Source organism: Rhineura floridana, chromosome 6 (assembly GCF_030035675.1).
Source record: "Rhineura floridana isolate rRhiFlo1 chromosome 6, rRhiFlo1.hap2, whole genome shotgun sequence".
NCBI classification, from domain to species: Eukaryota; Metazoa; Chordata; class Lepidosauria; order Squamata; family Rhineuridae; genus Rhineura; species Rhineura floridana.
This window is the reverse complement of record NC_084485.1, coordinates 102,450,820-102,461,102: the sequence shown is the minus strand read 5'-3', so window position 1 is coordinate 102,461,102 and position 10,283 is coordinate 102,450,820.

Here is a 10,283-nt window from a genome sequence, read left to right as displayed (position 1 = left end):
ACAGCCATGGGGCTGTCTCAATTTGTTACTGGCCCTACGCATGTGTTGGGGCACACTCTGGACTTGATTTTTGCCACTGGATTAGGGGATGGTGATCTGAGAGTGAGGGATTTTTCATCTATTCCTTTGTCATGGTCAGATCACCGCCTATTAAGGTTTAGACTCACACTGTTTTCTCCCCTCTGCAAGGGTGGAGGACCAATTAAGATGGTCCGTCCCCAGAGACTAATGAATCCTGAGGGTTTTCTGATGGCTCTAGGGAATTTTCCGGCTGATAGAATTGACGGTCCTGTCGAAACCCTGGCCATGCTGTGGAATACGGAAATGGCCCGGGCAGTTGACACGATCGCCCCGGTGCGCCCTCTCCGTTGCAGAGCTCAATTGGCTCCCTGGTTTACTCCGGAGCTAAGAGTGATGAAGCAAGAAAGGAGACGGCTTGAGTGCAAATGGAGGCGAACTCCCGACGGCTGTAATCATGCACTTGTGAGGGTCTCTACCAAACTCTATGTGAAGGCAGTGAGAGCAGCAAAGAAGCAATACTTTGCTGTCTCTATTCAGTCATCCCTTAACCGCCCAGCGGAACTTTATAAAGTTGTCCGGGGACTTTTACACTCTGGTCCCCAGGACGCAATAACACCATCAATTGCCCGCTGTAATGAGTTTGCGCGACACTTTCGTGATAAGATCATGAACATCCGCCGGGACCTTGACTCCATTATTGTAGCAGTTGATCCTAATGAGGTGTCCAGAGCACAGTCTTGTCCTGTTTTATTGGATGAGTTTCAGTTGGTACAGCTCGAGGATGTGGACAAGGTGCTTGGACAGGTGCGGGCGACCACTTCTGCTCTGGATCCTTGCCCCTCATGGCTAATAAAAGCTAGCAGGAATGGAACAGCCGGCTGGGCCAAGGAGGTGATTAATGCCTCTTTACGAGAGGGAGTGGTCCCACCCTGCCTGAAACAGGCGGTGGTGAGACCGCTCCTAAAAAAATCCTCCTTGGACCCTGATAATTTGGACAACTATAGGCCAATAGCAAATGTCCCATTCCCGGGCAAGGTTCTAGAGCGTGTGGTCGCTCGCCAACTCCAGGCTCTCTTGGATGAAACTGATTATCTAGACCCATTTCAATCGGGCTTTCGGCCGGGGTTTGGTACAGAAACGGCCTTGGTCACCCTGTATGATGACCTCTGTCGGGAGAAAGACAGAGGGAGTGTAACTCTGTTGGTTCTCCTTGATCTCTCAGCGGCGTTTGATACCATCGACCATGGTATCCTTCTGGAGCGACTTACGGATTTAGGAGTGGGAGGCACTGCTTGGCGGTGGCTCTGCTCCTATCTCGGGAATCGTCTCCAGAAGGTGATGCTGGGGGAACATTACTCGAGTCCCTGGGTACTCCAATATGGGGTCCCGCAGGGTTCAGTTCTGTCCCCCATGCTTTTTAATATCTATATGAAGCCGCTGGGTGAGGTCATCAGGAGTTTTGGAGTGCGTTTCCAGCAATATGCTGATGATACGCAGCTCTACTACTCCTTTTCATCTTCCTCAGGTGAGGCTGTTGATGTACTAGACCGCTGCCTGGCCGCGATAATGGGCTGGATGAGAGCTAATAAACTGAAACTCAATCCTAACAAGACTGAGATGCTGTTGGTGGGAGGACCCTCTGCCCAGATGGTTGACGTTCGACCTGTCCTAGATGGGGTTACACTCCCCCTAAAGGAACAGGTACATAGTTTGGGGGTCTTATTAGATCCGCTCCTGTCACTTGAGGCTCAGGTAGCCTCGGTGGCACGGAATGCATTCTACCAGCTCCGGCTGGTAGCCCAACTACGACCCTATCTGAGCAAGGAGCATCTTGCCTCAGTTATCCATGCTATGGTAACCTCTAGATTGGACTACTGTAATGCACTCTACGTGGGGCTACCTATGAAGACGGTTCGGAAACTTCAGCTAGTGCAAAATGCTGCGGCCAGAGTTCTCACTGGGACAAAGAAATTTGACCATATAACACCTGTCCTGGCGCAGCTGCACTGGCTACCGATATGTTTCCGGGCCAGATTCAAAGTGTTGGTTCTTACCTATAAAGCCCTAAACGGCATCGGACCGCAATACCTGATGGAGCGCCTCTCTCGCTATGTACCTACCCGTTCACTACGCTCGACGTCGAAGGCCCTTCTCCGGGTCCCAACCCATAAAGAGGCCCGGAGATCAACAACTAGATCTAGGGCCTTCTCGGTGGTGGCCCCCGAACTATGGAATGCCCTCCCAGACGAGATACGCCTGGCGCCTTATCTGTTATCTTTTCGGCGCCAGGTAAAAACTTACCTTTTCGCCCAGGCTTTTTAAATTTTGTAAATTTTTAAATATTTTAATCTAACATTTTAAACTTAATATGATCTTAATTTAAATCTCAATGGCAATTTTATTAATGTTTTATAATTGTACTATATATTTTTTTTCCCACACTTGCTCATATTTTAATTGTGATTTTATTTGTTGTACACCGCCCTGAGAGCTTTCTGCTATAGGGCGGTCTAGAAATGTAATTAAATAAATAAATAAAGTATAATCACAATGCCATTGGTGGACAGGGGATTAACCAGAAGGCATTTTGTCAGATGACAATATTCCTAGCAGACAACAGCAGTCTTAATATCATGGGAAAGGTCCTAGGTGACAGCTGTCAGTCTGAAAGAGAGGAACACATGGCAAGTATATGTAAATACATTCCACCCTATTCATAAGGTCACACATACTGTATGTAGCACTTCAAACCCTTTCTGTTGCACCCCCCTCCCCTGACATTGTGCCTCTTACCCTCATATTGTGGCCACTGAATTCCTTCACTGGCTCTCTTTCCCTTTTGCAACTCCCCGGGTGCTTTTTGTTCCAAAAGTTAAACAAAGATTCCACACAAAGAAGGGTACAAGGATGTTATAAAAATACAGCCTCAACAGTAAACATTTTATTCACAAAAATAAATACAAAAGTACTCTGGCAACTAATTTTGAGCATGACCTAACCGATACCCCAAAAACTAAGAAATCATAGTACAAAGCCCAGTTCAAGTCACAGTTTTGGCAGGAACAAAACCAAAAACATTTTCTACATACAAATACTGAGAATAGTCAGACAGAATGGTGTGAGAGGTTAAAAGACCATAATTCTACAGACATATGACATATAAAAAGCAACGTGGTACTTGTTACTTACACCACTCACAAGTGACAATTTGGAAAATAGAATGTATTAAATTAATCTATAGTATTCAGCTGCAAATGATCCGTAACTGTGAATAGGACATGTGAATTCAATATAACTTAGTTATCTTCTTGAAGATTAAGCAAGATTACTCATGGGTGTATGGTCCACCTGGATGCGTATTCAAGTGAAATCTGGATAAATAATTTAACACTCAACAAGACTTACAACCGTACTGCCAAAATGATAAGAATCAACCCTGTTTTGCACTTAGCAGTGGCTGAGGTATATTGATAGGAAGGCATTTCCTGAACAAAACTATAAACTCAGGTTTTTATGCACTTTAGACACAACTACCCAAAAGCATATGTAGAGCCTGTGAGCATGAGCCACTAATTCTGATGGGATGTTCTTTGTCAGACAGTCCATAGTAGCTCTGTAGCTAGCCTTCCTTGTTAGGTGGGGCAGACACATTCCTAAGTGGGGCATTTTGGGGGGGAGGTACATAGTGCCATTCAGTTCCCCTCACTGGTGGAGAAGATGTGAGGGCCAGGCCAAAGGGAGGGAAAAGCAGTGGCCTTCCCCCTCCTCCTCCATTGTTCTAACTTACACAATGGGCTATATAAAGGTAAAGTTAACAGAAAATTTAGTATGAACACCAGAACTGAATGACCAGCATATTTTTTTGTTTCATAAAAAAAAAAAGATGTTAAGGATACAGTGAAAAAGGAGATAGCAAAAGGTGTCAGCTTTCCTTAAAGGTCCCTCCTTCTAGGCTTGTTCCTGACATTTAGATTTTCCTTCTTGTTGGACAATCACGTGAAACTTTTTAATTGGTTGCTATGTAAAGAACTAACTAAACAATTGGAAACTAATTGTGGAAAGTCATTGGATTTTTTTAAACTGTTGCTGGGTTGATGTTTCTGCCTAAAAACCCTGAAAAGGCCTCATGCTGAGCTGCACATTTTGGGAAAATCAGAAATTAGGCCTGTGTTGCAGCCCAGGTGTCCAGCTAGCTAGCCAGCCAATTGTAGCATTCATAGCAGATTTTCTATTCCTCTAGGGCTGTTTTCATCTTTTACCATCAAGTACTCAAAACAAAGAAGAAAAAATAGCCACTGATTGTGAAGATAGTGAGTGCTTTAAAGAAGTAAAGGGTAACTTATGGCAGGTGTTTTTTTTTTAGATCACTTTAAGTTACCTCTTTATTTAACCCTATAGCAATATGCACCCAACCCTGCTCTACTCATCATAGTACTGCAGAATAAAGAAAGTCTTACTTCTTACTGCAGGCAAACAAACATGCTTCTTTAATTGCTGGTTTGGTAAAGAACATAATTAAAAATGAAAATGAAAAGCAGAGCAAAGGAAAGTCCAAGGGGTGGAGTCTTAACTCTAGCTCACAATACCAAGTTCTAATATTTAACTCTTAATTGGTCATGTTACTATACAGGCTGTTTTTTCCAGCATCACTTAAGTAATTATAGGGTGATTTTGATAATGAAAATCTATCTTCAGTCAGGGAAAGTCTTGAGTGAGCAGACATAGGGGGTCTCTTCCAGATGAGGCTTTTGTTGTGCACTTGCCCTGCCTCATTTACTGAATGTTTCAGATAGCCCTATCCTTACATTGCTCCTGTTGTTAAAACAAGCTATCATTCTTTGAATGGAGGTTCTCATTGTCTGTCATGTCACAAATTAAAAATATAATTTTCCTCCAAAAAATTCTAGGGGGCGGTGCACCCATTTGCCCCACCCTGGGTACAAGGCTGGTCCATATGTTACTCCTCCTTTACATCCCTCTTTTCCTTGAGTTTTTACACCATTGTATGGTAGCAAAAGGTTCTGCTAATTCAAGTTGTATAAGTTACATCACCCAGAATTAGTTAATACAGCTTGCTACATGACACCATAACCAGGATTGGGATTTACCTGGACAAATGTTGCAAGCTATGCACCATGTTCGTATAAATTGATTACTCCTCTTCTCTTATATATGTCTGATATGCAAAGTGAAGAATACATCTACAGCTGCAGGAGAGATCTATGTGATGTTGAAAGTACTGAAAAACTATTAACATACCCGTCTCCAAGTCCAGTTCTGAATGAAGTTAAATGAGCAGACTAAGAATCAAAGGGTAAACACAATCATTTCTAAGTTGCACAATCCGTAAACACCTGAATAGATGGAGTCAGGAGAGCCATGCTCACTGCATTTAGCACAGTGAGGCATTTAGCAAATTATAGAGTTAAGAGCTGGAAGAGACCATTTTGACAGCAACCGTTCTTCCCTCTAAGAAATGTAAGAAACACCACCCTATCAACTCTGCCACCAGAGCAATCCACAGTGTACCATAAGGAACAGTGATGTGCACAGTATAGGTGCTTGATGAGGAAATAGCTGCCATTGACTAAAACAAAAAACTTAAGCTATTAGCTATAGGTGAAGAAGGCACTCCTTCCCAAGACTATCACTGTGGCCTGTGTGAAAATTCCTTCCAAGCATAAATATGGTGATTAGCCAATCTTTGGGCATGGCCAAAACCCATGCTCTGAATCTTTCCAGATCCCTGATACTACTGTGTCAACTAGGGTTGCCAGATTCCTGGCCTGAGACTGATCCTGTACCTTTAGGAGAAGAGAAAGTCAGCCAAGTGCAGGTGTTCTTGCAACACTGTGATGGGAAAAACCACAAGGTGGAATTCATCCTTCCCCCTGCACAACTTTTAAAGATACAGAAGACCTCTTGGTTGCCAGGCCCGGGCTCCAAGAGGTCTTCAGTATCTTTCAAAGTTGTGCAGGGAGAAGGGAGAATTCCACCTTGTGGTTTTTCCCATTACAGTGTTGCAAGAACACCTGCACTTGGCTGACTTTCTCTTCTCCTAAAGATACAGGATCAGTCTCAGGACAGGAACCTGGCAACCCTAGTGTCAACTGAAGCATTGAGCTGTGTGATGAGTCCTGCAACTAGGAAATGCCAAAGCATGCTAAGACCATTGTGATTTAATTACTCAGGATTATGTTGGGGAGCAGGCCAATTTTGGTCACCTGAACACCTGCAATTGACATTATGGCATCATGATGCAACATGTGCTGCATATAAGAGAAATAAATACCAAAAACATGAGAGTATTGTGGAAGAAGGCAGCACACAAAGAGTGCAAATGACTGTTTTTGGGTCAGGGTGTTCTGAAAATCCTCTGCCTTTTTGGGCTGGGTCCTTATTATTATCTCTCATTCTTCCTGATTACCTAGATCTCAAACATTTTCCCTAACCTTAGCCAGAGAAAGTGGTGCTGTGGAGAAAATATCAGTAAAATTCTATTTAAAATTAGGACTGCAATTCAGGGTTGGGAGCATATATAAGGCCTCATATTCTATTCCTAGCATACCCTAGCTAAAAGAGTTTAATGTAACAGGCCAACAAAGGCTTTTGCTCAAAACCTAGAAAGTCACTGCCAGCCAGAATGGAAGATCCTGGCCTAGATGTATGAATGATTTGAAAGTATAAAGTGGACACTTCCATCATGATAGACTAGTGTAGAGACAACATTACTGTAATGCTTTAAATTACACACACACACACACACACACACAGTTTCTTCTATGTACAGATAAATACCACTCCCAGTGCAACTTGCTCAGTTATAGAGCTTCGGCACCTTTAACATTTTGTTCAGTCCAATATATTGCATTTTTCTATTAAATTGCCCCCCCTACAAAACTACTGTAAACCTTTCTAATTAATGAAGTTAAGAATAATCCAGAAGCACATCAATAGAGGACCTGCTCACAGATACACGTCTACACATACACCATTTAGAGTTCTTTTATAACAGTAAAGAATTTGGACAAAAAGTTGTGTACCTTACAGAAGACTAGACCAAATTTACCATAAGCATCAATAGCTGCACTTTACAAAGTAAATTTGGCTCTAACTACCTCATCTTAACTTTTACTTGGGACCTAGGAGAGGTTTTTATTGGTGACTTACATAAATTCTAGTTCTTACTGCAAATTTCCAGATATTATAGCTGTCTTTTCATATTGGTCCATGAAAGTAAGATGTATTCACCTATATTTGAACTGTTTATTAACCTGTCCTCTTGAATGCCCTGGGGCAAATCAGACTATTGAGGCTATATTCTTATTCACCCCTCCCTCACCCAGTTCTCCAAGCAATTTGAACACCAAGATCTTACAAGTCTCATGATAGTTCTCTGAAATGGAAATGGACTGCCTTCAAGTCAATCCCGACTTATGGCGACCCTATGAATAGGGTTTTCATGGTGAGCGGTATTCAGAGGTGACTTACCATTGCCTTTCTCTGAGAGGCAGTGACTGGCCCAAGGTCACCCAGAGAGCTTCATGGCTGCGTGGGGATTCAAACCCTGGTCTCCCAGGTCGTAGTCCAACATCTTAACCACTACATAAAGTCATGGAAATACCAGTTTTTTTCTAAGACAGCATCCCATGAATTGAAGAACCACAAAAGCAATTTTAAAATGTAAGAGTTGCCTAGGCTTCTAATCTTCAACAGTGAAGATTATTCCTAGCCATTGTTAGTGTTAGCTACGGTAATTACTAACAATTAGGGTGGGGCATAGATAGTGGATCTGGAATATGCAGATAGTGCCTCTTTTATAGAAGGTTTAGACAGATGAAATGCAAGACTGAATTTGTCCATTCTGAGATTTTAATAGTAATTCTAGATAGTATAGTATGCATGTACTTTGCCTGACTATGCACAATAAAACTAACAATAAAGTACTGAGAATGTAGGACATTTCTAATTGTTGGTTGCAGTTAAAAACATGAAGCTATTTTAAAAATGTGGTGAGTAAATACTAGTAGTTTAAAGCTATTTAAAGAGCAACAACTACCCTTTATTTTATATAGAATTTAGAAGCTGGACCTACATCCTCCTGATTTGGGTTTCAAAGTACCATAATTAGCTAAGCAGTATGAAAACACTGTAAGGCACAGAATTCAGAGGCACAGCAACGAGAAAAGTTAAGGTGCTAATAACGAGTAGGGCTATGGTAAAAAGAGCTGGGTGTTTCATGTTTTGCCATGCTTTTTCATAGTTGTAATCCTTCTGCTTACAAAACCAGTAGGAGATTTGCCATATGTTCAAATACTTGAAACTGACCACTGATAAATCCAATACACAGTTCCTTCAGGACTAATTTTGTTCCTTGTGCATTCATCAGACAGGTACCAATATGTGTTCAGCTTCAGAAACTATGCAAGAGCTTTTTGCAGTGCCTTGGAAAGATAAAGTTAAGCTGGATAGGGAAATGGTCAATTATTGCTTGTTTTTACTATAAATGGTATGTTTGCAGTGTGGCTTAATCCTATTACTAGAATCTTTGGAATGGACTGAATTAGCATTAAGTACAAATGGTGACTGGGTGGGGTAGCTAGTGTAAAAGCCAACTAATTTACTGAGTGTATTTTCATAGTGCTGTTATTTAAATGAGTTTCTCAGCTGTTTTGCTAAGTGAGAACACTCTTGTAGATGTGGAAAAACTGTGTTGTGCCACAACCAATGAAAGCTTTGAAAACCGCTGTTGATCTGGGATATTGTCTGGAGATCTGGACATTCATTAGACCAATTCATTCCACCAGAATCTATGGAAGGTCAACTTTGTTGACTCTGCCACATATAACATCATCTGAATACATAATGCACACCACACAATTAGCTCTAGATGTCTAAAAGTGCCCTTAGGAGGCATCCTAAACACTCTTGTTGGGAGTAAGCCCAAATGAACACAGGAGGTTGTATAAACAAGCATAGGCTCCAGCAGCACATTATTGATTTAGGATGGGATCCAAAAGAGCTAGAGAATCCCAGTCCAAATGCTCTCCCATGTTCATCTTTTTCTCTACAACTTTATGCTGTGTTAAAAGCTATTCCCAAATGTCCTTCAAGTTTCAGCAGTAGGTTATCAAGCAATACAGAGGTTGGAGGGGCCTGTGGAAGGGAAACATTTGAAATCGTTTCCATGGCTCTTTTGAGCTTGATTTTGCACTCTGAAGTCACTCCAAAATAGTTACAGTGACTTTCATAGATAAGGAATGGGTTTTAATGGCTCTTAAGTATACTATTTACTTTGTCCATAGCACCAGAGTTGAGTGATTCAAACCTGGATTCAAATCTCTTGTCAGCTGTGAAGCTCTGTGGGTGGCCTTGGGCAAGTCACAAAACTAATACACTTTTGGATTATGGGATTAGTTCTTTGGGAAAGAGCAGTGAATTATTTATTTGAAAGTTAGGAATCTAAGATTGTGATTTTGAGGTTGTTTTGATCTCACATTGGTTTAATGACAACTATAGTGCCTATCAAAAACCAAAGCTTACACTGGGGGAGAAATCCAGTTGACTTTTTATTCACTTTTTTCCATTTTATTTATTTATTTAAGTTATACCCCACCTTTCTTCCCAGAAGGAGCCCAGGGTTTGCATCGCTTGTATGATTTACACTAAGCTGTTCAAGGTTGTTGGTATTGCTTTAACATACTGGGTTGGATCAGTATGTTAAAGCTTTAGTGGTGCTTTAGTTCTATTGAAATCAATGGGATAAATTGGGAATAATTTTATTCCCATTGATTTCAACAGGACTAAAACATGACCAGCTTTCTTAATTCAACCCCAAGTGTTGCTTGTGTATTAATGTTATTTTGACATCAAATGCCTGTTTAGTGCATAATTATAACCTTTTGAATCTGAATACAACTTAGTTTTCAAAAACTGTAGTATTTAAAAATATAATAGAAAAATACTTCCGTAATTATAGAGTAGAAAAATGGATTTTGACTTTGAAATGGGTTTGTAATTTCATACTGTTGGCTGTAGTAACAGCTGAGCAAAATCCTGCTTTTTACATGTGCTTTTTTGAGGGGATACTTGAGGTGTAAGATGAAGAAGTAAACTTGCTTGTGATCACACAGAGAGTCCATTTTAGCTAGGAATAAATCACAGCATGCATTTAGCCTCTAGCTCTCTTCATCTTACAGTGTGACCACACTAACGTTTTCATATTGAACTTTTAAAAAGAGAGTTTTACTTTTAAGCAATGC